At 40.1% G+C, this 27,055-nt stretch overlaps 1 protein-coding gene across 2 annotated transcripts in view; it reads right to left on the bottom strand.

Annotated features, from left to right (window-relative positions):
• Positions 1 to 27,055, bottom strand: part of LOC124291696 (voltage-dependent calcium channel gamma-5 subunit-like) — a 57,922-nt gene that overhangs the window by 15,020 nt on the left and 15,847 nt on the right. Inside the window, exon 1 of one of the 2 annotated variants that reach the window (XM_046728750.1) lies at positions 25,886 to 26,208. The exons of the other annotated variant lie outside the window; for it this stretch is intronic. The gene's annotated coding sequence lies outside the window, so the exon portion shown is untranslated. Of the gene's footprint in view, positions 1 to 25,885; positions 26,209 to 27,055 lie in introns of those variants that run through there. 2 annotated transcript variants of the gene reach the window in all.

The raw sequence follows: 27,055 nt of genomic DNA, 5'->3' as shown, positions 1-27,055 counted from the left end.
GAGTGAGTGAGTGAGTGAATGAGTTGCATCTCACGACAGGCATAGGCTACTGAACACAAATTCTAACCCGGATCTCCACTGGTAACAGTAATGGCACTTGTGTGACTCTTGTTTGTGTAACGAGTGGTTATGCACACCGAAGGTAGCATTGAGTGTGAGTGAGTGAGTGAGTGAGTGAGTGAATTTAGTTTTATGTCGCTTTTAGCAATATTCCAGCAATATCACGGCGGGGGACACCAGAAAATGGGCTTCACACATACCCATGTGAGGCATCGAACCCAGGTCTTCAGCGTGACGAATGAACGCTTTAACCACTAGGCCACCCTACCGGCCCTGGGGCACTAGAAAGCCGACACCGAGAGATGCCATTGTCACCGCTACCCATCCAGGATCACGCTTGTCCAGTTCACATTCCCTCTGTGTTCACTAATGTCAACCGGTCGATTAATCATACTGTCACTCTGGCACCAAAAACCCAGTTGCCATAAACCGTTGATTTCGCAATTACGAAAATTCAATCCTTAATGAAATATTCATGGTATCAAGAGAAAACAATGCCGCACAAGGAGCCTATTAGCTCGGATCAAGACTTCTTACAAGCTGAAGAGCCAAGTGAAAATAACCACTGTCGCCTGAAGGAATATAACAGTTAGAGGATTTCGAAATACGTCTTCGTCCAAGACGGCTTTGAGGTGAAAGAAAATAATTATTTCTGTTGATACCTAGAAGCATATTTGCTCTAGCTATTTACATCGGACACATACTGGAAATGGATCGTGGTATTAAAATACACACAGTTTATCCCCAACTGATTAATGTATACAGCGCGTGGCACAAATATCTGTCATGACATTATCTCCATTGTACAAACCTAACTGTGTGTAGTGACTTTGTCTTATGTATTAATGCTTTATACAAATTACATGTGGTTAATATCGTATGCAGAATCATCGTATCAATCAAATCAATCAGTGAGTGTGTGAGATTAGTTTTACGCCACTTTTAGCAATATTCCAGCAATACCACGGCGCGGGACACCAGAAATGGGCTTCACAGATTGTACCCATGTGGGGAATCGATCCCGGGTCGTCGGCGTGACGAGTGAACGCTTTAACCACAAGGCTACCCCACCATCCTCAAATCAATCAGGATACGGTGCCATGCATTGAAACAAGTCAACGAGACTGACCACCCGATCCAGTAGCGCGTGAGGGCTCTATGTTTTCACCCAGAATCAAGCAGGAGCTGTCGGTCGCAGATGACGTACCAGCAGCGTGGAGATGCATACCACTGCACCGATCTGAGACATAATGGGTCTTTATCTACAGAACGCTGACAGGCTGTGTCATTGGAGCATGTTGTACAATTCAACATGTTGTCCAGAGCATCTTTTAATCAATCATGCTCACATTCACTATTACCTTCTTAAACTCGACGCGTCTTACAAGACAAATACTTCTGTCCTGCTAGAATTCGTCTGTGGTTGATAATATTTGATTCCGATAACAAATAAGAATTTTAGCATGGTCAATCTCAATTAGCATCAATCACTCACTCACTCGCTAAATCGGCAAAAAATATCTCCCTGTCCTACTCCATACTCAATTATCGGTTACTACTGCCATCACCTAGTCTGCAGTCGATACATATAAAAATTATTATCGTGTTCGCGTCCGGTTTAGAACACTAGGTGTCAGTCCTCTTTACAGTTTTCTGTGTTTGCACATATACATTATATGTTTTTCGTCCCGTTCTCTTGTTTTCTTTCAGCTGTTGGGAGAGCGGCAGGTTTGGTTGTGTTGCCCACACATTGATCGTGACTAATATTATGTCTGAAGTGGTGCCAAGAGTTTTAATTTCAGAACAAAACCCCGAAAGTTAACACGTCCGCGGAAAAAACCTTTAGTTCAACTTGAGCTTGAATGATGTTATATTAAACAGGAGTCGTTCTTATGGTCTTACAGTGGGTTATGCAATCTTCTCTTCAATGGTATTTTTTTACAGTTTACAACCTGCGTAAACCGCGCGGCATTAAGCTATATCTGGATTGTCTCACTAAAATATCTATAAGTTTACGTCACATCGCCGAAAAAGCATCAATCTTATCTATAAAAACATTAGCAGAAAGACTTAGGATTACACTTAACGAGCGCCTGTGTGCTAAAAATTCATATCAATCTATCCACTGGTACATCTACTTTAGATTGAGGCAGTAACTCCCTTGTATAAACGACCAAAGGAAATATCGAATTACCAGAGTTTTAGCTGAAAGGGCGACAGACTCCTTTACATGTCAACCGTAATAAGAAGAGATGAGGCGAGAGAACAATAATAGAGAAGATGATGATACCGTTGATTAGGAAAGATATAACTCCGGCGCTATCTTCCCAACACCAACAGTAAGTAATGTGCAACAGTAGAGGTTCTTTACATGTAACAGAACCGTAATGAAAAAGGTAGATGGTTGATTACTCAAGGATTTCAATGTATTTATTGTCCGTATACTAAATGGGAATAGCTGCACTTAGAAATAGACGATTCACGCTGAGAGGTTCCGTGCATAGATATACACAAACAAGCATCGTATACATAGATTTGCGGTATTAAACACTTTATGGGAATTCGTCATTTCGTGAGTGTGTGAGAAAGACAACTTTGGGCTGAAAACGTTTTGGCCAATGTGGAAATCATTGAAATATTGGAATGAAAGTAATGTAAAGTAATAGGTCGTGTACTAATGGTACAACTAGCCTGTTTTGTATATTACTGTAAAGTAATAGGTCGTGTACTAATGGTACAACTAGCCTGTTTTGTATATTTCTCCGACGTTTGACATGATCATGGGCATTCACATGGCTACAATTAGCGCCAATTGTCGATATAGCGAACTTTAAGGAATATGTGATACAAGGTGAACATAGTTACTTTATTTGAGCTTTATCTAGGTATCCTAAGAAATCAGCTTGGGTAAAAGCCTGGCGCAGTTACAAACAATAGAAAACAACTTCCCAACAACCGTTAAAATCAATCAGTAAAGTGGACACAATATTAGTCAATACTCTGGTTTTCGTATGACACCAAAATACGCTAACACCAGAATATTGTTGTATGTCAACATGTCTGATAACTTTTAAAACAAATTCTGAATGATGGCATTTGGATTCTGTGGGCAAAAAATGACCAATATAATACCCTGGCCTTTATGGCGCCGATAAGTTTTCATCTATCAGCTGTCTACATTGGATGTCTGTGCTTTCCCCCTGAGATCTGTGGACAGAATCATTTTATCTTTTTCATGCTTTGACCTATCTTATTAAAAAAAGCCATAGAGCGATTGCCAAAGGCTTAAGGACAAACATTAATGCGTGACTTGCGTCACGTCACAATGAGTTACCTGAATTACCTCTTGCAGATGACACCATTGTTTTATATTGCTTCGAATCATAATGAGAAAGGTCTATTGCAAAGGGTAGACCACTTTCTTGCAGCTACTTATAATACAGTTATATGAACCTTATGTGTGCATTAAGCAGCTTTTAGAAAGAGCGATCAATGATCACCTCTTGTCCAGAACGTCTTTAAGATATTTCTGAATATGAGGACCCTAATTCTCGGATATCAGGCTTGACATTTAGCGTCATCGAGAGAGTCACCTCTTATATATTTTGCAAATCAAGATTAGTATGGACTTGTGCACAAATACGAACATAGGATCAAGTTGATCTGGTCGATTTTTCCATTTCTGGGGATACCGGTGTTTTGAACGGCGAAGGGCCAATCAACTATGATAGCTTAACGTGTTCCGTCGGTTCCAGACTGTTGTGGTTTGCTACAGTCTCTGCTGTAGACGTTCGTTCATTGGATCATGTTCAGTCTCGCATCGCACGTCAAAGCTGGCAGGCAATTTAATGCCCATAGATCTTAAACGTTGTTATCGGATTATCCATCTGGAATATGTCGATAATTCTGAATCGCTATACAATAGAATTGTGCTGGTTCTTTAACTTATAAATCTGGACAATAAAGAACGCAGTCTGTAGATATAATATTGTTATATTCCATGTTTTATCTGATTAATGACAAATACATTTCCATAATCATAAGACATCCTGAAGCAGTCTACGATTTCGACTGTACCATAACTATATGAATATAAATCCTTGTAAAATAGTAATGACACCGGGTGTTCGCCAAATAGTTGGCGTATCTGTAGTGCAGAAAAAAAATCCAGCGGAAATCCCCAACAATGTTCAAAACGGTGGTCGCTTATACGCCATGGCTCAACATGATACAATGTGTCATGTGACTACCAAAACTCCAAAGTAAGAAGTAAAAACAATATTTCTTAGTGCTATTGTTAGCATTAGTTTCAGATTCACCAACAAGCCAAACCATCCGGATATGTATATACTATGAAATCATCCTAGGATACCAATCTTTGATCTACAGAGAACAGTATGATTACCACACGCACGGTTCGTTTTCCATTCCAGGAGTTCAACCTTTAAAATCAAGATTGATTGAAAATGTAATCTTTACTCGTATTTCGATCCACTTGATATGCTTTATCTCCCTAACATCACAACACAGTTCAGCTGGAATAATTTTCTGTTTGGAAAAGAAATATGTGGTGATGTAATTGAAAACAATATATAATCTCTGGACATTAACGGTCCCAATACAGAACCGAGGCAATGGTTAGTTAAGGACTTCCAAGCAACATCTCACAACCGTACAGCAACATGTAAAACATGGAGAATATTGAAATAGCCACATATCAATCATGCATGCGAAACATTAAATTGAAATCCTTATCAGGAGGCACTGGTATTGATTCTGTCAGTGGACAATCCCCAAATGTGTCCCATACTTGTATATATGAAATAGAAGTCAATGATGTTGGAATCATTTCAAGTAGTTTTACTGATCCCGTGAGTAAATGTACTTCACACAGGTCCTCTCTGATAAAACAAAAAACCATTAGGAATTGGCGTCGGTGACATACCGTTGAAGGAAGTCTGAATGTTGAATAAGTTAATTCAAAATATAGACAGATCAATCTCAGGCGTAATACGTTAAGTGTAAAAACTAGCAGATTTTTATCACCGCTTTGGCTTCAAATTTGCTTCTAAAAATACGACGTTCATAAAAGTGAAGAAAAACTCGATGGAAATGCACAAAAAACAAATTTCAAAACTGAAAATATTGTAATCTCTAGAAAGGAAGGAATCGTGAATAAGAAATGATTTTTTTTCTATTTATATGCAATAACACAATAGCGCTTACAAAGGGTTTCGAATATTTCGGATAGCGTTTTCCGAAAACTAAATTACTGTATTTGTTGAACAAGCTGAAAAAGTATGGAGGATTGTTTTCCAAATGGATATTTTTTATACCAAAATGTTATACTTGTTTGGTGAATTTACATGTGTGTTTCAAGGGTTCATGACTGATAGAAAGAATCATGACAAAGAATGTAATTTTGGATGGAACATATAGGACATGCATAAGGTGACACAAACCCGTAATTTATAGACAAACTTGCGGGTATATGTGTTTGTGTTCGTTTGGATGTGGATATGGATGTATATGAGGATGTAGAAGTTGATGTTGGTGTGGAACTGGATGTGGACTTGTATAATGTGGATGTGGACTTTGATGTGGTGTTGGGTTGGATGTGATGTTGGTGTGGAACTGGATGTGGACTTGTATAATGTGGATGTGGACTTTGATGTGGTGTTGGGTTGGATGTGATGTTGGTGTGGAACTGGATGTGGACTTCTATAATGTGGATGTGGACTTTGATGTGGTGTGGGGTTGGATGTGATGCTGGTGTGGAACTGGATGTGGACTTCTATAATATGGATGTGGACTTTGATGTGGTGTTGGGTTGGATGTGATGTTGGATGTGGAGATGGATGAGGACTTGTATAATGTGGATGTGGATGTGGACTTTGATGTGGTGTGGGGTTGGATGTGATGTTGGATGTGGAGATGGATGAGGACTTGTATAATGTGGATGTGGATGTGGACTTTGATGTGGTGTGGGTTTGGATGTGATGTTGGATGTGGAGATGGATGAGGACTTGTATAATGTGGAAGTGGATGTGGACTTTGATGTGGTGTGCGGTTGGATGTGATGTTGGATGTGGAGATGGATGAGGACTTGTATATTTGGAAGTGGACTTGTACATGTGGATGTGGACGTGAATATGAATGTGGATGTGAACTTGTGTGGGGGTTAAAACAAACCTAGTCACGTAATAGACCACGGTTCTCTATCTTTGTAGAAGATTACAAACTAACACATTTATGTTATAAACTGAACAAAAACAAAAAACTTGCACATGTAGACGATATAAGCTGGAACTGATGGCATTAGTTTCATCACGCAGTACTGTTAGGTACAGATGTTGCCACCGTCTTGATGTGTTATGCACAGGTTCAGACTGGACACTGTATCGCAGGTGTTCCTTTGATTTCCAACTTTGGCTGGAATAATGTATCATGGCATTTCGGAAAGAAATAGTGTTTTTATGTATCAGAGACTGAAGATATTTTGGCAACCGGTCCGTTTTTTGACTATAACATTAGTGAACAAACATTTATTAATGACTCAAATGACACAAATCATAGTAGCGCTGATACTCAGGAGTTATACATGTGAAAAGATAACCAATTTCTCATTCATATGAATCCGATCTACGATTCGAATTTAAAGTATACGGAATTGTATTCAGTTCTTATATTAAATGAAACAATGATATAACACTCAAAAGAAGTTAAGGGCCACCCAATCCCACCATTTTACTATACGTAATATGTCATGTCATGTCAGATTAACCATAGTTATATGAAACACCTTTCCGAGTAATATGTTTGGCTACAAAACAAATATCATAACATTTTGACTTGGATTCCTATCATTGTATCCTGGATACCGTGATACAAAGTGAAACTGGTGTTTTTGTGTTGATCTTCGAACAGAGCAAGTATCTAAACTGAATGTATATGAATCTGTTCACCCACTTGCTGTATATACGATGTGACGATGTGTACGGCGGAGACGTAGCAGAAACCCGAGGTTCGTACACCCTTGTAACTACGATGTTGACAACACCTTCACATTTACCAGAAATAGGGTCACAGAAAACTGCCATGACTATCACCAATAAGAATGCCTCAGAATGTGTCTGGATAGTCATCGCCATCTGGACCGGGAGCGACAGTGTCAATACAAAGGTGAAACAAGTCCGACACCCCCAGCATCTGAGCAATAGCAGCAATTTCAATAGTAAACAAAGCAGTAAACGTACGACAAGCAACTGAAATTCTAGGCCAAACCTCAGCAACTGCAATGGTAGACCGAGCAGTATTAGTAACACTACCAACTCCAATGATAGACCGAACAGTATTAGTAACATTGCAATGGTAGACCGAGCAGTATTAGTAACACTAGCAACTCCAATGATAGACCGAGCAGTATTAGTAACATTGCGATGATAGACCGAGCAGTATTAGTAACATTGCAATGATAGACCGAGCAGTATTAGTAACACTTGCAACTCCAATGATAGTCCGAGCAGTATTAGTAACATTGCAATGATAGACCGAGCAGTATTAGTAACACTTGCAACTCCAATGATAGTCCGAGCAGTATTAGTAACAGCAACGATACATTTACGCAACATAGTACCTACCTCCACAAGTTTCCTTTCTCCACAAGACCGTAAGTATCAGTGTAACTGTAGGAACTACAATGACAACTAACATATACTCTTGTAAACATGCCCAGGACAGCTCATATCTCGACGGTGTGAAGATTGATTTGGATATCATCCTTCCTAAGACTACTGGCGCTTAAATGATTATATTTGGATGCCAAATCCTCACCGCCGCGGTCTGAGTGGCCATGGGGCCAGTAGAGGCTACACTGCCCCATAACTCAGCCTAGTTAAAGGACACCTTTATACCATTGCCTTCTGATGAGATGACGTAAAATGACGTGAAATATCGTTTAAGGCCGCATTCGTGTGTGTTTATTAGCTTGAGAGTGTGCATTGTTGCTGTGGATGTAGATGTGCATGCGGATGTTGCTGCAGACATGGATGTGGATGCGGATGTGGATGTTGCTGCAGACATGGATGTGGATGTAGATGTACATGCGGATGTTGCTGCAGACATGGATGTGGATGTGGATGTTGCTGCAGACATGGATGTGGATGTAGATGTACATGCGGATGTTGCTGCAGACATGGTCGTGGATGTGGATGTGGATGTTGCTGTTAATGTAAATGCGGATACACGTGTGTGTGTTTGTGTATTTTCTTGAGTGTGTGCATTGTTGTTGTGGACGTAGATGTCCATGCGTATGCTGCTGCAGATGTAGATGTGAGTGTGGACTGGGAAGTAGATGTGGAAGTGGATGTAATGGGCATGTGGATGCGGATGGGGATGTTCATCAAGATAAGGCACTCCACATGCAGAATAAAACGCCTGTTTTGCGACACCAGAGAGCTATCACCATCATCATGATCAGACTTCCGTAGTTTTCTTCAAAAGGTGTTTATTATGCTGCAGACATGCCACCGAGGGTTGCAGACAAACACCACACGTATATGACATGTTTGATAAGAACGAAACATGTTAATCTATTTCATGGTTTGCCCGGATATTCATGTTCTGCGCAATCGATTTAATGTCATTTGAGCTAAATTACTACTATAAATAGCGCGATAACATTTGCTGCTCGATCATGGTTTCCTTTGACCAGTTTCCTCTCCTGAAATGGAATCTAGAGATATCAATCCCCTTGGAATTTTGCCTCGGTACAAATTGATAATATTTCTAACATTAATCCCGTGGAGGAACCATTAAAGTACACGCCGTCAATGCAGTAACTAGCTACAACGAACCGACAGACAAGTGCACGTATGGGTATTTACAATGGACCATCAGATGCAAACATAAAGTTTTACAACACCAAACCATAGAGTTATATGAGTAAATGAGTTTAGGTTTCCATAACGTTAAGTAATATTGCAGCAATATTACGTCGGCGAGCACCAGAAATGGAGGTCACACACTGAACGAAGAAACTCTACAGTGCCTCCACAAACATTTATGTTACTTGACATCAAGAAAGAGCAATCTATGTCCGACTTGTTGGCTTCAGGTTCACAAAGCACAAAACAAAAACAAACAAACAAGGAAGCGCAAACAAACAAAGATCCACACCCACCACACATCTCTATCTACATCCACATCCATCACACATCTACATCCACACACACATCCACATCCATCACACATCTACATCCACACACACATCCACATCCATCACACATTTCTATCTACATCCACATCCATCACACATCTCTATCTACATCCACATCCATCACACATCTACATCCACACACACATCCACATCCATCACACATCTACATCCACATCCACCACACATCTACATCCACACACACATCCACCACGCATCCACATCCACCACACATCTACATCCACATCCACCACACATCTACATCCACATCTACATCCACATCTACATCCACATCCATCACACATCTACATCAACATCCACATCTACTTCCACATTCACCACACATCTACATCCACATCCACCACACATCTACATCCACATCTACATCCACATCCACATCCAACACACATCCACATCCACATTCACCACACATCTACATCCATATCCACCACACATCTACACACATCCACAGTCACCACACATCCACATCCGCATTTACATCCACATCCACATCTACATCCATATCTACATCCACATCCACATCCACATCCACATCTACATCTACATCCACTTCCATATCTACATCCACATCCACATTCACCACACATCTACATCCATATCCAACACACATCTACATTCATATCCACCACACATTCACATCCACATTCACCTCACATCTACATCCATATCCACCACACATCTACACACATCCACAGTCACCACACATCCACATCCACATTTACATTTACATCCACATCCACATCTACATCCACATTTACATCTACATCTACATCCATATCCACCACACATCTACACACATCCACAGTCACCACACATCCACATCCACATTAACATTTACATCCACATCCACATCTACATCCATATCTACATCCACATCCACATCTACATCTACATCCACTTCCATATCTACATCTACATCCATATACATCCACATCTACATCTACATCTACATCTACATCCACATCCACATCCACATCCACATCTACATCTACATCCACATCCATATCAACATCTACATCCACTTCCATATCTACATCCACATCCATATCAACATCTACATCCACTTCAATATCAACATCAACATCAACATCTACATCCACATCCACATCCACATCCACATCTACATCTACATCTACATCTACATCTACATCCACATCTACATCCACATATACATCTACATCCACCACACATCTACATCTACATCTACATCCACATCCACATCCACATCCAGATCCACATATACATCTACATCCACCACACATATACATCTACATCTACATCCACCACACATCTACATCCACATCCACATCCACATCTACATCCACATCTACATCTACATCTACATCACCACTTTCATCCACATCCTTATCCACATCTGCATGCACCATGCACATCCACCTAAATTTGTGTTTTTTGTTTTTTTTCCAGCAACATTTACAACCACCGTGTCTGGCAGTACTAGAAATATTTCACTTTGTCCCAGAACAACCAGCAGATGTTTGATGAGTTGTTTTCTGCCACCGTAACTAGTAACCCTCATTATACAGACACAACGTCTCACAGGGGACAGCTGACAACACCTGAGATCCTCAACACACTTAGTGTATTTGCATCAGATGACAACATTACATTGTCCATGCACACGAGTTTGGAAAGAAAATGAGGACTAGTAAATAAATATATACATCTAAGTGGTCCATGTCTGACCATCATACGGACGTATGCTGCATGATCTAGTCGAATGACATGAATATTATGTGACATGAATACCTCTATGGCGGAAACAACTCTCAATATTATATTTCTGATGTCCTGGGAATGATGGTAGTGATTTGAACGTCATGAAATATGTCACGCTTTGAAAGTCATACATTACACGTTATAAGACTATTTACAACATGAAAGCTGTACATGCATGCTTACATTATTCACGTCATGAAAGTCTTACATTACATTGTATACTCGTTCAGGACATATAAGTTGTAACACATATGTTACAGATTATTCACACTATCATACCGTAATTACATAGTTATATAGTTATATATAGCGTTATAATTTGGTAGGTGGCGGTGAGGTAGCCTAGTTGTTAAAGCGTCAGCTCGTCACGCCGATCACCCGGGTTCGATTCCCCACATGAGTACAATATGTGAAACCCATTTCTGGTGTCCACAGCCGTGATATTGCTGGAATATTGCTAAAAGCGGCGTAAAACTAAACTAAAACTCACTCACTAAATTTGGAAGTGATTCACGAACACATGGTATAGATGGAAACGAACAATAACCTCTGTTGTAAGCAGCGAGCTAATACGAATATGGAAAGTCTTTTGTCAATTTTATTTACGAGACCTAAAATTATGCACACCATAGAATTCTTTCCGCGTTATATTGTACGCCTTACAGAGTTACATTGCAATGAAAAAGCAGTTAATCTGCAAGACTACTCTTCATAAATCCTTCTGTGTAAAATACTTATATATGATACATATATCAGATACATGTATATAAGATGCTGGAAAGCGTTTCGTATAGGTTGTTATTGAAATATTAAAACCGATCCCAATTATAATACTTTGAAAAAATATATTCTTCAAACCGTGTTTCACCTTCACAACTGACCTTGATCAAAGCCGACTTGTGGTCATATTGACAAGTCATTATGATCCTTTGAGTGTTGACTAATTCCTTCAATGCAATTACGGAGGGCCCATGAATCGGCAGTTTAAACCCCTTAACGAGCCAGGGACGCATTTTCACAATCACGTTTGCCAGCTCAGATCATCGATCTGTGACACATCACACTGTGGCGCAAGGACAGGTGTAATTAGGGCTGGAAGAACTTCAACGTTTAATTTTACTACCAGGATTTTCTCCTTTCCCCTTAATTACATCTATTTTTGGGTCTTTAGGGACGCTGAAAATTCCTATCAGCACGCCACAGGTCACCTATGTTAAGTTATCAGCAGAGGGTATTGGCTTGAGGGTATACTCTGCTAAGGCTTGGTACTAAGATTCCCTGAAGCTTTACACGGAACATTGACAACTCTCAGCATCTTGGGCCAGCCTTAAAATAGATACAGTTCCTTCAAGCAAAGGAAACCGTTTTGGCAAATCCTTCGTATGCCTTGAAATATAAGGGGCGGTGGGGTAGCGTAGTGGTTAAAGCGTTCGCTCGTCACGCCGAAGGCCCGGGTTCGATTCCCCGCATGGGTACAACTTGTGAAGCCCATTTCTGGTGTCCCCCCGCCGTGATATTGCTGGAATATTGCTAAAAACGGCGTAAAACCATACTCAGCCAGCCAGCCAGCTTTAAATATAAGGCTATTCTGATGCAAATATTTCCTACCTGGGGTAATATGAGTACAGCGTTATAGTGAATCTATTGATTAAAACATAACTGTAGCACGGATGTTGCATTTAAAAATCGTAATGAAAAGAAAGTGTGAATGAGAATATTCGTCAGATCACTTTCAGTTTGGAATGAAGGTTTCTGTTATGTTTCTGTGATGAGAGACAGAGCCTATAGTATGCCAGGAATCATACTACCGATGAGCATGCTCTTTAAAATGAAATGTGAATCTCACTTAGGTGTGCCAGAAGTAACCAATATCTACCGCTGTTTGAATATAACATTGAGAATTTAGCACCAATACCCCATCATATGTGCTGACCAACCCCATGCTGCTACATTTCCTATGTATTTTACGGTTTAGCCTAAAAGTTAATTAACGCTAGATCCAGGTGCAGGGCCCCGTTTCTCAAAGCTCTCATAAGCCTAAGATCTCGTAACTTTTTTCGTAGCATTCCTGCCTCCTATACTGTAACATAGGAGGTGCTAATGCTACGAGAAAAGTTACGAGATCTTAGGCTTACGAGAGCTTTCTGAAAAGGGGCCCAGGTCTCTTCAACGAAACGACATCTGAAGCCATTTCTAGGTGTTGTCTATAGCTGGAAGGTTGCAAGATTCGGAGTCAAACCAATTGTCATACTCCTTTATCCATTTGGTTGACGCGGTTCAGGCTATTGGTGCTTGTGTTTCTGGTTCGAGTTGACTAAATGTCGTATGTCAAGCTCGGTGACTTGAATGAATGCATGTGATTGTACCCCGATGGCGCTACCAATATTGACGTACCCGTGAAGATCTTCTGTTCTTCAGCAACCCATGCTCGTCGTAAGTGGCGACTTACGGTATCGAATGGTCGGACTCGCTGACTTGGATGACACATGTCATTGTATCCCGACTATGTAGATCAATGCTCATGATGTTGATCACTGGACTGCCTGGCCCAGACTCGCCGCCATATTGCTGAGATATTGCTGAGATATTGCTGAGTGCGGCGTTAAACAACAAGCACAACAAACAGAAACAAAACAACAGTACACAGTATGTGCTCTATACTTGCTTATCCTGCAAACGTATCCTGATATGATATTGAGAAATACCATTGTGTCTCGCCTATTGCCCACAGTGAAATCTTTTGAAGCATGGGGCCGTCCCAAAACGATCTCAGCGCCACGATTATCGTAGTTACGTCTTTGTGCTGAGATCGTCTTCGTGATACTGGGACCCGTTCCACTAAGCAATTGACGATCGGAAGTCTTATATTACAACAAAGAGTTACCAGAGTCGTAGCTAAGATCACTTTTTGGAAGGGGTCCTCGGATCAGTCGAGTCTAGGAACAGTTGTCCTTACCCCTGGATAGCCAATATATGCCCATGTCGTATGCATGTGGTCGGGACCAAGTTCTAACGTCTCATATATGAATATATTTGATTGTAGTGTACCTTCACAGTCCCATATATGGAGAAATTTGATTGTGACGTAGGGATCCACTGTACATTGAAAAGGCGACATGTGGTATGTATGTTCCCACTCACTTGACACGGAATCTGAACAGAATAGTACATCGGTGACTAGTAATCGGACAGATACAATGTTCTGTGGACACGCATACGAGCTGTACAACGTGCGGATGGCGTGATAGTACCCAGAGGAAAACTGCTGAGCAGCACGGAGAACCTAATGATCTCAACTTTGTTACTTTCATAGATTTCGATGGATGTAAGTGTACCTGGGGGAATACGACAAATTGAATATATTTCACTTCTGTCACTAGTACAATGTATGGCTTCATGTAGGATATTCTATAAAAGTAAAAAAGTGGGTTCCAACAACGTATTACTGGAAAAAGTAATTGAAAAACATCTGTGAATATGGCACGAATAACTGAGATGAAACGGCCCTGAGCTGCAGTATTTGAGTTTATAGCACTACGTCGCCAACCAACTGTAGTGGGGAACGACCACAGTAACGGGTCGCTCAGTACATGTATGCCACATCAGTACGCGGGGATGGTTTTATGTCTTCTTTAGCTATATTACAGCAATGTTATGGACATATTACGTCAATATTAAGACGGGAGATACCGGGCTATGCAACATGAACCAAAGGCATTTATTGAGCTGAAACACATACCAAAGAAGCAAAATTTCCTGTCCAATTGTAGCATCTCACTGAAACCACAAACCGTTTCAGTGATCATAACATATAATCCTGTGGTACAATTGTGACCATGAGCATTCGAAATCCCTTATCATTGGTCCATTCAAATGATCTTACCAGCTTTTCGCTATTTCGCTATTTACACCAAATAGGATTTGTTGCCTAGGTTTGTCAAAACGGGGCATTCTTTTGCACTGACGTCAAATAGTAATGACACCAGGTGTTCGAGGAAAGATGGCACTAAAACACTCCATGTCTTCATCCATAGTTACTAGTATCTCTCAATATAGGGAGGAAACCGAATCGGAGTATAATTCATAGCGTATTCACATAAGGTTGATTGTTTGATACTCATTACGTATATATGCTGTACACTGTTGGTTATGTATGAAGCGAGATCTCAAAACCTGTCGATAATGTAATTATTTACATACGAGCCTTTTAAAGCAACGTACAATACGCTATCATTTCTGTGTCGGTATAAATAGAAGCTAGAAAACCATTTCCACATCCATAAGAAAGTACATGACACATTAAACGTAAAAATAGTAAATCTCCCTTCTCTCTTCTCCCTCTCTCTTCCCCTCCTCTCTCTCTCTCTCTCTCTCTCGCTCTCCGTGCGCACTAGACCCGATCAAACCAATTATCTCTAGCTGGCCTACTGAGATACTGCTACTATCCACTACACAGATGAGGTCCAATAGGGAAGAATTCGCCTGATACAAGCAACAACCAGTTTAGGTCGCGCCAGTCATTAAGCACGTAAATAGCTCGTGGGCAACGTCCTGTTAATTCCGCCGCCTATGTGGCGATATGTTCTCCTGTACACGACACACTGTTCAATCATGAATTCAAACTGAATCACGGCAGCGATATATATGTGAAATTATATTAATACACCACTGGCTGTTTGCCTAATACCGACGTGAATACATAAGCCGACAGTGACAGATAGACAGTGAGTTTGAACGGTATTTATAGAATGAGTTTACACTTCATCACAGACAGGTCTGTCCCTCGTGGTATCCTGGAACCAGCGACTCCGACTCTGATCAAGGACTGAGGCGCCACGTGGAGTTGTGAACTTGCCTAAGGTTCTTGTCTGGGATCAAATCACGCTAACGGAATAGCTTTTGACATCAATTTGGTGGGACAGACTTGGTCAGATAGCCGTAGGAACCGGTTTCATGCATGTATCTACACCCATGTCTTGTAACAAGGGAATCGATTGATGGTACATGCACAATACCGTGTCTGTCACTAAGTTCAGGTGTTTGGCTGTACATCAGACTCGTGTCCAAGAAGTCAGGACATGTGGGTTTGTTTAGAACAGTCAGAATGACAGAGATCGTAGATCAGAGATCGAATGATGATGATGTAAGGGAGTCTGGGATTCGAACCAACGATCCGCGGATCCTGGTATATATCTATACACAGTAAAGTACGTTTATCACAAACGCGCTAATAACGACCTGATCCAGAAAACGGACTGTTGATTTGGTCCAGATGATTTCCTGTATATTCTAGTCAAAATGCGTATAGCTAACCATGTGTATAACAAACTAAATTGTTGTAAGGGGTTCGTTAGGTTATTTTTTTTGGCCAAGCCGGGGTTTGGTTAGCTCAGTTTAAAACTGCATCTTTGGGCATATGATCAGCCGAATCGAAGTGGATGTCTTTAAATGTCTATTGGTTTCGCTAAGCTCAAATGCAACACGGCTGAAATATACTGCTTGAAATTAATAGATAAATAATGTCCTACCCATGAAAGCGTTTGTATGAAGAGGTTCTTAAAGATAACTGGATATGGTTTGTACATGTTTAGATAATAAAACCTCACCGAATGTTTTATTTTATTCCTACACATATTTTAGATGAGACGCACATGTTGTCGTAGTGTGATGGTAGCCTTAATTTGTCTAGTCATGCCAATTCCACACAATGGATACAATGTGATATTCCCCGTCGTGTTAAGGCAAGAACATTGTTAAAACTGTGACAAATCATATCTATTTATTAATCATTGTTCTAAACCAATAAATGCAGGAACTACTGGCAGATCAAGATCCACAGATGGTCCAATTCTTACACATCACACCACTGATGTTTGCGGAAATGTCTTGTCTCGGGCGCATTCTTCAGTTGACAAAACAATCAGCCATTTCCAGTTCTGTATGTTGGTCATGCAAAAACGTAAGAAGAGACTAAACTTGGCTGCATATAGATGAATCCTCTTTCATCAAAGCCTCTGCTAATTCATAAAAACCGAACCTGAGCTCTTTCAGAGTCCAAACTTGCCCTTTGAAAATCTCAGTGTAATTACACCTTGGTAAGCCCATACAGTCGGCTTGGGGCAGACTCAAGAATCAATATGAACCAAGTAGAAAGAGAACCAACCAGGTATATAGAATCCTGATTAAATTTGGAGCTAGGCCGAAGAAGTTACCACACTGAACTCAATTATAGACTACACCGGTGTGAAAATGAGGCCCGATCTAGATGTTAAGTATAGACCTGCTATGCACTCCTGTGTTTTGGCTCATGGTGAAGTAATTGAATTGAGACTACCGCTGCTTGGATCTATCGTTTAGTGTGTCTTGTAGCGATGGGCCGACATTGATGAATATGAGTTACCGTGATTTTAAAGAGACAAGTGAAAGGTGACTATATTTTAGGAAAGGTTAAATTCCCGTATGGTGACTGCTCTTTTATTGATCCTTACGTCACTGGACTTTTTGTTGAACACGCGCCATTGACACACTAATGTGAGTGGTCATTGCACAACTTTGAAGCACACTCGACCATGTTGTTTCTACCATGCAACGTTTTGAAAGCTGTTTACTGAAGCTTTGACTGTTCTAACCCTGATCAAACAACTTTGTAGCAAGTGTCATATGACGCACTTTGAAATCTTCGTAGAGTGCGCGCGCAATAGCACCTAAAAGCTGTGAACTAGCGTCTGTATTATTTGTATACATGAAGGCAAGTTGACTATTGGAGGTCGACGTCATCCAAGTTGGTTTTCAGAAGTGTTTTATCCCTGTCAATGTTTGTGCAAAAGTTTTAATATGAAACGACCGATGAATTTCATTGGCTTCTTTATCCTGCTTCATGTGGGTAAATCAATGGAGGGATATTAGCTATTTGACTTTCGACAATTGAATTAAGATCATCGATACATATCTGAAGCTAAAGTGAAGACGGGATATTCATTTGCATTGGCGATATATATTTATAAATACAAAATTCCAGTTATAAGATGGCGGTGTGAAAATAATAATGTATGGTCCAGACTAACACAAGCCTGTTATGATAGCGTGTACCCAGCCTTGTATGACCATCTCATCTACTCAGGGGTCACTCGACGGAAATAGGTTGCTTGGGACCAATTCGAATCCAGAATGTAGGTAGGGTTTACATTTGCCCTATGACAAAGGTCAAAGAATAGATGATCACACACCAGTTGAAAGGTTCATCATAAGTGGATTCGAGGGATATCAAACCAATAGCCTATATCATTCTGTCATTTACCATATACTGGTAGTATTTACCATATAAAAGTAGTGCGTGCGTATGTTGAACCCCGCTAAGGATAGTTACTTAGATGATCTTGATGTGTGGATGAAGCCCGAAGTGATGCACTCTTTAACGTTTACATCTTTGGTGAAAGCCACGAGTAGGAGTAGGGAGCAAACAAGCCCGGAAACACGATGAGAGTGAATGGGATCGTAGGTTTCTGGTTCGCCTAAGTGATGTTACTCTGCACAGAGTATCATGGTGCATTAAACGGATCCGCGACACTTGCTCACACAGTACATAGCTATCTCGGGTTCAGTGTGTTTTCCTTTCGAGCAAACTCAAACCAATCGGGAAATTATGAACAAACAGTTATTCTTTTGAAAGTATGCAGATACCATGAATAGTATCGCTGTGGGTGATACGCAATTGCAAGCTTATATTAAAGATATAGATAGATGGATAGATATACGACAACGATTAGATAATAATTAGATAATAACAAGCAAATGTATGCAACAAAGCCCCATCATTCAGAAATCTTCTCCGCCCGTTGTGTGACTGTCCGGACGATTTCATTACACTTTTAGACTGCAGATTACCAAGTGTCCGTTGGTTGACTTGAAATGAGTAATGTCTGTTTGAAGTACATGGCCTCTGGACTAATGCTGTTTCATTGTACTTTCAGAAAGACACATGTATCCCAAAAATATGTCATGTCTTGATCTCAGTATTTCAGCCTGCATGTGCCTTTACTCATAAACATCGTATGTTTGTCCCCATTTATACACCTAAAAAAATAATTAAACACCACCGACACAAATGGACATAGCTTCTTGAAAATGAATATGTTGTATCCTTATAATAAAACGTATGACACCATACGTTCGTTGATACTACTTTAAATCATTTGATGTTGTACGAAGAGCACGTGGAGCCCCATACCTATGAAATGTCTGAAACTTACGTTGGTCGTGAACATTGCAGGCAAACATTTTTCAACAAAGCTGCCTTTGAAATTATTATGGTACGTTGTAGAAGTGTCGAAATAGTAAAATATGGGAATTCAAAATGCAGGAATGCCTTGAAGGGCGTCAGCTTGGGTGTCACCACACAGTAATTTGAAGATGAGTCCTGAGAAAATACAGTGAGTGAGTTTAGTTGTACGCCGCACTCAGCAATGTTCCAGCAATATGGCGGCGGTCTGTAAATAGTCGAGTCTGGACAAGACAATCCAGTGATCAACAACATGAGCATCGATCTGCGCAATTGGGAACCGATGACGTGTCGACCAAGTCAGCGAGCCTGACCACCCGATCCCGTTAGTCGCCTCTTACGACAAGCATGGGTTACTGAAGATCAATTCTAACCTGGACCTTCAAGGGTGAGAACATACAGACGGCTTCCATTAGAATTCACAGTTGCAAGCAGACTGATTTGAGCCAGAAACATAGCAATTGTCTGAAAACAGTGGTATATGGACCAAGAAGACCAACCAAACGCCCCTTGTTAACTCACGCCCATGAAGTGGCTCGTCTGGTACGCTGTAATCAACGTCTAACCCCGAACATGGCATCATGGTGATTTTTGATGAAGGTCGGTTTCGGTAGACAACCGTACTTAGGTCTCGAGGCAGGTATACACATTATAGAGATCCATCAATTTGGTAAAGGGACAGGTAATGGTGTGGGAGACATGTTTCATTTCATTGTAAACTTTACTTGAGGGTAATCTGAACAGACTTAGTTATCACCATGAATTCCTGGAAACGGCAGTTAACAACGATGGTTTCAATCCTGCATTAGTCACTAAACTTGTCTTCATGGATGATAAGGCTAGACCTCACAGATCACGTTGTGGAATGACATTGGGACACTTCCTTGGCCAGCAAGGAGTCCAGCTCTTAATCCAATCGAACATCTGTGGGGCATTTCCCTCGTTAGAAGTAACAAGGTGTCTCAATTTTACGTCAGTTTGTGGCTGCCTTTCGTGAGGAATTGGCTGGAGTACCTAACGTCAAGTGCAACGTCTAATTCATGGAATGGGGAGCCGTGTGACGTCAACCGCTCTTTGTAGGATGGCTGCACCAAGCATTGACCAGAACTGTGAGATCGAATTCCGTTGATACAGACTGGTTTGAAGCATTTCAGTTTTTTTGTACGACTGCAGTAATTTCCACATACTATTTGCTGAATATTACGTCATTCTTTAAAATACGAACAATTCAGAGAACAATTATTTCAAACCGCTTACTGCGGTAAGCAGTATACTGTAATTTTCTAGAACGAAGTTTGAATCAATTCGCAAATAGGATACGCTTGTCATTGCCATAACGCCTGGTATTGATACTACTTGATATTGGTTCATAAACGTATATTTATGTTTGTCAGATCGTACAACGCAGGACTGCTTATGATTGTTGACGGGGCTTTGTCGCATATATGTTTTGGCAAAACATTAACTTTCCCCCAACATTTAGCAGACCCTAAGATACGTAACGTAAAATCTGGACTCTTAAATCTTGGTTGTATTCTGATGTAGCGGGGGCTATGTCTACTGTTAAAGACGGATAATGAATGATTTGTGTAAAACAACATCGATTTTTGCGGCTGGAAACAAAAGGGCGTTCAGTGTTTTTTGCCCGGAACCGAGTCTATGAAATATTATTTTCTCACCTTTTTCATTATTGTTTTTGTTCACGGCAGGAACCCTAACCTTACGCATACAAGGACACAGGAAGGTTTCCCAGCAGTTCAGTATCAATAACTGAACAAACACTCAAAGGACACAGCGTTCCTCCTTGGCATAAGTTGGCATTCTTGGATAAATGAGCTGGTAAAAAAGGTGATGCCAAAATATAAAATTTCCACGTTCAACAGTTGATACGCCACCACACTGAACTATTGCGTGTACAAACAAATAGTCAAACCGATCCAGTATGTCAATGTGGTTGTCCATGTGATAATGCTGTACATTATAATTTATTTTTTTAGATTTCTTTTTATATTTTCACAGAGAGATGTTATGTTTGCTGATTTAGAAAAGTATTGAACATAACAGAATATCATTAGAAATAAATCTAATTTTACATGGCAATGCAGATTTCTCAATCAATGATAATCAGAATATTTTCAAATGTGTCCATATGTATATATTCCAAACTAATCGATTTCCTTGATAGGGTCTCTGTTAGTTTTCCTGATTCTTACAGTCTGTCTATTTACCTGCAAATATATCCATGTAACTGCTGGAAAATGGCATCTCTAAGTTGTTTAAGTTGTGCCCAGACCATTTCTTTCATGAATATAATATGTTTCAATCAATCAACTGATACACGGAGAGGATAAATCAAGTACGCTTCGACATTATTTTTGTAAAATAAAACGAATGGCGAGTCTTGATCGAGTCGTTTGTAAATAATTGAAACAACAACTTAGGGGCTGACAGGATAAGAATCGTCTTCAAAGAATCCTTGGATTCAAACCCACCACCTTGCAAGACTTTGGGACAGAGCTCTTGCCGACGAATTGCAGTATATAAGACTACTAGGCTACCCATCAAGGGTGAACAACATTAAAATATTTTGACTACACATGACATACAAGCGTTTTGCGAGTAGTATACAAGGAATATCTTGAACGACAACATGTGCACCTGGACCGACCTTGCCTCACTTATTTTCAGAAAAAACAAGAAAAACACATGCTATTGGCAAACGTTTTCAAGGCACACAACAGGATAGTTCCAGTCTTAACACATAATCTAGGATGGACAATTGGTCAATGTCGTAAAACGGATTTGATCCTTGTGTTGGCCATGCCCAACATGCTGTTTATTCAAACAGCCGGTCTCCTCGGTGATTTCCAGTGATTCATTCACACAACTTTCATTTTTTTTTTGTCTAACGCTCTGAGGAATCTTGACAGTTGATCGAGACTTTTTCCAGACATTTTATAATAATGAACCAAATCAGTTTATCATTCTGTACGTAAAATTTTAGAAAGGCATAAGGAAGATGAGAATTGGTCTTTTTCGTTCGAAAGAGAAACGTTAACATTTTATCGTCATTTATCTATCTGACCGGGAAGACAATACTGGGTATAGGTCACGAATACAGCGGCAACGTTGCCATGAAACTCTCGTGTAAACACGAATGTAGCATGCACTACACACACGCGCGCGTAGCCTCAACCAGAATGATTAACCTTTGGTATTACTGCAACATGCAACCGTGAAGCACCGCTAAAGAAATAACTCATTAAATTTAAACATTTAAGAAATTCCATTTACACAGAAAACATGAACCGAGAAACCAAACATTCCAATCTACACATGTCACCGACAATTTTGAAAAGAGCCTAAAATCGAATACATGTCGATTATAGGTTAAAGGATCAAAATCAGATCCATTCTTAACAACCATGTCTGCTGCAATGCATCTCTTCAGGACAGGAAAGCGAGACGTCCCGAGAGACCTTTACCTCCCTATTCAAATATCAACATTGAAAATACATGTAGTCCCGAAAGAAACAAGAATTGACATAACCTCCACATGGTAGACTGGGGAACGTCAATTTTAATTTTAATTTCTAACTGACTACTGAAAATACATTTTACATTACACAACAGTTTAGAATAACGATCTTCCCTGACGCAAGCTCGTTAATTTGACGTTTGAAATATGACCTTAAGCAACTATCTATCCTATTTTCAGAAATTGTATTACACAGCACCAACCACCTCTTCAGACAAAATTGACTGGAAAGTTCGTTTCTTTTTCAACCCACGTAGATCCACCCATTGCTGTAATTGAGATTTTAAAAACACCCCCGTTCCTATCGTCTAGATCAGTCCAAAAACAACTGCTTTGCCTCGTCCTACGCGTGAAGATCTGGAATCGAGGGCACTTCTTTATAAGTCCCGTGGATCAATGGACGAGATAACAGTTAAACACTGTACCGCTACGTTCATAGCTTCCCAATTATCTTCAATCTCTAGAGATTTTGAGAGGGCGAAATATTCACTGGTGATGAAAGAAGTTCTATTGTTTCTGTAAAGACGGCTCAATGATGATACATCGACCGCCGGAACTTGCTGAATTTTGAATCGTCACAGGGAACGCTGGCAACTTTGGGTCAATTCTATTACCCTTATAACTAACTCATGATCGTGTTTGCTAATCGCTAGTTCCAGGGAAAAGCAGTATTACATAGGGAATAAATATCTGTTAGTTTGTATACTGCTTGGCGCTGACGTTAGTAGATGATGTGTCAATGTTACAATATTTGTTCACAAGTTCAACCCCTTATGGACTCGAACTCTTGTAATTGCAAACGGTTTATCAACCTGGCTACCAAATATTTTCACAAAAAAGGTTGTTCATGAATAACAAATCAACTAACAAGAGAACTATCTAATTTATTTTACATTCTAAATGTTAACGCTTTTTAGTTAATAAATGACATGTACAGAAACCATGCATATGTTCATTCATCATACGTAGAAAGAGAGATTATGTACTTTGAACCCGAGGCGCTTTCAGCATCATAAATATGATTATTTACAGTTGAACCCGATTGCCGATACCCCTTGAATCCGGACATCCAGTACTCCGAACGATATTGCTTATGTATATATGCGCACCAATGATTAATTGTAAACCTTCAATGATGTCACTATTTGCACTCTGTGTAATGCAATAGACAACCTCAATGTATTGAAACCATAATACTAATTAAACACATAACACATCGAAATCGATGGGTGAATCACAGCCTCAGCTGATTTTCATAATCATAACGAATCCCTGCTGTTCGAATCCGATAGCTCCATGTACATTTGTATGAAAAACTTTATCAAAATGTGATGATACCAAGTATTCGTAGAAAGCTGAGTGTATCCTACTTTCAGTCACAAACACATGCAAAGGCAAACCTTTAACCCCACAAAACGTTGTAAACCCGATAACGTCGCATAAAGTGTGCCCTCATATCACCCTTACTTTTCGATTTTTTTTGTTATAGGATTAATATTTTCTTTCATAATTTTTTCACTCGCCCTGTCATATTTCATATCAACCAGACTCCCCGAAATTCTCTTATCACAACAACATTGATTTGCTCCTTTTGAGATAATGTAGAACTTTTGTATGTGATGTAACAGTAAATTAGAATATTACCATGGTGAATCTTTCCTTTGATGTTGAGTCAGCCCGTGAACCATCTGTCCAGATGCACAACAGTTCGTTATCTCCAGTCATCACAAAATATATGCCACCTTTCCAACATGCAAGAAAGCTGACACAAATTCCCCAGAGATACCTTTTCTCGACTGAACTTTTCTAACCATCCAACACATAATTCACGTCGTACTGTCCCAAAGGGCTTCGTTAATAATTTCCTCGAAACATCGTTCTTTAGCTGGAAATTTTGGGCTATTACCAAACGAACCCAGGGACGAATTGTAACCGCACATGCAAATTGCACCACAGCTCGACCACAGTCAGAAGGCTCGCATCCCAAGAAATGTCTGCTTAGACGAAAAAATACCAGTTCGACAGCTATCAAATGAGAAACGAAATTTAATTTCGCAATCAAAAGGGAAGTCTTTTTGGAATTCATCAATGTCAGGCTTTTCGGCTCTTCTAAAGAAATGACTGGTTGTCTTATAATCCAACTGATTGTCCTTTAGTTTGCCCGACTACGGTTTTACTGATATCACCGACCAATGCTCTGTCACCCATGTGGTTTCAGCAATCACCCCAGTGGCTTGCCATGGATATTTGTGTCTATTTATATCAAAGGTCCATTTTGTCAGCTGTGCCAGAGACAGATAATTCTTCTCCTCATCAGTATAAATCAGGATAAGAAGAAGGAAGAAGCTACGGTCAACTACACGTAAGTCCTTAATTTAATAGTAAAACAACTCGACATTCTAGTATCTCCCGAAGGAACATCATTTCACTTTCAGATGTCCATGTATTAGTTTTTTACAATTTACCAAAGCGTTTCAGGCAAATGAGTTTACATTAATCTTGCATTTCTCTGTATCTGTTCAACGTGTAAGTGATCGATAGCTTTATAGTTAAGGTATTGAATGTATCGCAAATACCTGTTTAGACAGGCAGGTTTTCAATTGTAAAAGATTTGAAACATGTAACTAATTCCGTCAAAACTGGAGGTTGGACAAGAAATACTGAAAACCATTATACATATGCCTTGGAACTAATACTTGTCACGTACACACACCGTGGAGATGCTGCATTCAGTGATCGCTGTACAGCAGCACAGTCAGGTCTGAAGTTATTGCAACAGATGACACTCGCTGTCACAATCCTGTCTTCATCTGAATCCCTTAGGCTATTCAGAATTGAATCCCTTAGGCTATTCAGAATTGTAACAGAAACAAACAACAAGAACGCTAGTATTTCTAGCTGTGTACACCATATATCGTGTCTATTACAGCTGCTCTGTCTGAACAGCGTTGAATGATGGTAGGCATGGATCAATGATAATCTGATTGCTCGGCGAACACTAATATCATGCAAAGAACAAATTGGAAGCACTCACCACGTCTGAAAACCGATTTACAACACAACTGTTCCATAGGTAGCCAAGGTCACAAGAACACCGCCCGAGGCTCCACGGAATCTCACAAGGAAGCGGAGGAGGCATTGGCAGTGTTTAAAAAGGCTACCATCACATCCCGAGTAGAATCGATCCACTTGACTGTCGGGAGAATGTCTGCAAGTTTATGGCTAAACACTGCAGTTTATACCCACGTGGTTCTAGTCGGCTCTGTTTCACATTCTGGTCAGGGAGGTGTAGACTCTAGCGAGGTCTGTTCTTGGGCACGGATCTGTGATGGGAGGGTGAATATCATAGGGTCTTAGCAGATGAATTATTAATGGTTTCAAACAGTGGTTCGCAGCTTGGAAGCGAATGTGAAGAAAAACATGATTCGTGGGTTGTATTGGGAAGAGACGTGTCGCAATCTCGCCCTCAGGGGAACACTTGGTATGTCAGTAGTGAACTTGTCAGTACAAACAAAGTACATGTTTTTCCCCGGTTACATCCACGTAGGTGTAATGGCGTGTTCCGTTTAAACTGTTCATTCAAATAAGCCAAATGACGTGGTACTTCAAATTGAACTAGTTATCTATACACATGGCAGGTCACCGTTTTATTTCTGAATAACTGCTAAAAAAGATAACTACAACTTTTGATGTTTATTTAGAAGCATAATAATGATGGCATGAAAGAGATTTGCTACCACAGATTGGCTTAATTATATTTCTTTCAAATATAATTATGTTCTTAAAAATAAATTACCGACTTACGAGCTAATTTCATAATTATAAAATACTAAGCCAAGAGGAAAAAAGAAAATGAATGCATTAAATTAATATTCACTTAAAAAGCATAAATGAAACTGAGTGATCACAACAGTTATCTAGGATTATTGATAAACATTTGGACTCCTCTTAAGCTAATTACCCTGCATCCCAACGACCAGTTAACTACAAAGAAAACCCAGTAGTGGTTCATACACACCGCCCATCAAAAGAAAAATTAGGAACGGTAAAAGACAATGTTAGATCTACACCCTGTGTAACACTCTCTATTACCTGGAGTGGAATTCATTGCTAATATCAATGGATCGTCAACATGGATTGTGTGAACGAATCCCCAGGTTATAGCTAGTGTGGAAGTATTCAGTAATCTGCACTAACCCAACAG

This window comes from Haliotis rubra, unplaced genomic scaffold (assembly GCF_003918875.1).
Source record: "Haliotis rubra isolate DU_JTF1 unplaced genomic scaffold, ASM391887v1 Scf5, whole genome shotgun sequence".
In the NCBI taxonomy this organism is placed as follows: domain Eukaryota; kingdom Metazoa; phylum Mollusca; class Gastropoda; order Lepetellida; family Haliotidae; genus Haliotis; species Haliotis rubra.
Note: the sequence above shows the minus strand (reverse complement) of the source record. Positions and strands in the feature narration are given on the sequence as shown.